Source organism: Etheostoma cragini, chromosome 4, assembly GCF_013103735.1.
Source record: "Etheostoma cragini isolate CJK2018 chromosome 4, CSU_Ecrag_1.0, whole genome shotgun sequence".
NCBI lineage: Eukaryota > Metazoa > Chordata > Actinopteri > Perciformes > Percidae > Etheostoma > Etheostoma cragini.
Genome location: NC_048410.1, coordinates 12,645 through 15,221, shown reverse-complemented (window position 1 = coordinate 15,221; position 2,577 = coordinate 12,645).

Genomic DNA, 2,577 nt, shown 5'->3' with positions numbered 1-2,577 from the left:
CGACGATGACGACGATGATGATGATGACGATGATGATGATGATGACGATGATGATGACGATGATGACGATGATGATGATGACGATGATGACGATGATGATGATGACGATGACGACGGTGATGATGATGACGATGATGACGATGATGATGACGACGACGATGACGACGATGATGATGATGACGATGATGATGATGATGACGATGATGATGACGATGATGACGATGATGATGACGATGATGATGATGAAGGTTATTTGGGCCACGGAGCCTGTAAAAGCCATAGAGACTACTTCCCGTCCCTGATCTCCTCCTCTGTATTCTACTGTGTAATCTCGTGTATTTATTGACTGACGTGGAATATTCCCTCAGAGAGTTTCTGAGCACGCCGATGATGTCGACCACTCGTGTTGTATGACCACTTCCTGTCTACTTCCTGTCTGTTCTTTTTGTTTATTTCCAGTATTTGTTGTGTCAGAGGGGTTTTTCTTTTTCGTTGAACAGTCGCTACCCGATGTGAGATGCGTCACTTTGAGACAATCACGGACGGTTTCCTCCGGAAAAACTTACATTACTTCATTAATTATAAATATATTTATATATAATTCATAAATAATGATATAATTATTGTAATTTGGTGCATGAATCAGCCAAAGTCTGCACTTTCGCCGCGTAAATTGACGAATTCTGCGCAAAAATAATGCAGTCGTAATCATCAGAAAGTTGAGTTTACTTCACACAAGAGCCGCCATTTTCCCCTGTTGTTGCCATGGGGATTTTTCTGGAAGGACCGTTTAGAACAAGGAGATGCGTTACGTAGCAGTAATTTATTATTTAGCGTAAGGCGTCACATCTTCACGCAATGATCCTTGATGTCAGTTCTAGATTAGTCTGAAGTAGCCTCCGAGATGCTAACGAGAGACTTCTGTAGCGTCTGAAGTAGCCTCCGAGATGCTAACGAGATGCTAACGAGAGACCTCTGTAGCGTCTGAAGTAGCCCCCGAGATGCTAACGAGAGACCTCTGTAGCGTCTGAAGTAGCCTCCGAGATGCTAACGAGAGACCTCTGTAGCGTCTGAAGTAGCCTCCGAGATGCTAACGAGAGACTTCTGTAACGTCTGAAGTAGCCTCCGAGATGCTAACGAGATGCTAACCTAACAAGATGCTAACGAGTTGCTAACCTCCGAGATGCTAACGAGAGACTTCTGTAGTTTGAAGCCAGTAAAAATGGACCTACTTAACAAAGTTGGTTCACTGCTAGCTTAGCTACAAGTTAGCATCAAACACAACGAAGGCTAATGTTAGCAACCAAACGACAGCGTCTCACGTCGGGTACGACACATGATAAAATGTCTTCGCCGTCTTTAATTGTTATATTCTTTTACAATTCTCATTAGAAATGTCTTTAAATTATTTTTTAACTTATTAAGAAGAGTATTACATTTTAGAAAAAAGTCAAAATATATCCCTCATTTTTCCCAAAATGGCTGCAGGTGAAAACTGTTTTTCTTTGTTTAAGTTTTGTTAACAGAAATTAACTTTAAAAAACAAAAAGATTTATCGCCGAACCGTTAAATGTTAATAATGTTTTAGGGAGATACGAGAATAGTTTGTTTACGTTTAACGGACGCGTTGCTGCATCGCAACTCAGCATCCACAGAACTACAATACCCACAGAACTACAATACCCACAGAACTACAATACCCACAGAACTACAATAACCACAGAACTACAATACCCACAGAACTACAATACCCACAGAACTACAATAACCACAGAACTACAATAACCACAGATCTACTATAACCACAGATCTACTATACCCACAGAACTACAATACCCACAGAACTACAATAACCACAGAACTACAATACCCACAGAACTACAATAACCACAGAACTACAATTATCACAGAACTACAGTACCCACAGAACTACAACACCCACAGAACTACAATAACCACAGATCTACAATAACCATAGAACTACAATAACCACAAAACTACAATAACCACAGAACTACAATAACCACAAAACTACAATAACCATAGAACTACAATAACCACAGAACTACAATAACCACAGAACTACAAAAACCACAGAATTACAACACCCACAAAACTACAATAACCATAGAACTACAATAGGTTTTCAGTTCCCTACTTTTCATTTTTACTCAATTTTATAGCTCATGAAAAACATCGTTAAAGCTTCGTAAATGCGGGGAAAAATAACAAAAATCTTGGGAAAAGTCAACAATCGGCAAAAACATCGTAAACAGCAGAGCTGCGTGGTTAAGTTTAGGGAACAGGTGCAGAGGGGTGTATTCTAGGTGTTGTAGTTCTGTTGGTGTGCGTGTGCGAGTGTGATAGAAACCAACGTCCTTCTGGTCTGATATCTTTCTTCTTCTTCTGTTCGACTACAATGATGCTCTAATGCTGCATGTTCGCTTGGCCACACACACACTCACACACACACAGACACACACAAACACACACTCACACACAGCCACCCACACACACACGCATACAGACACACACACACACACACACACATACACACACAGACACACACACACACAC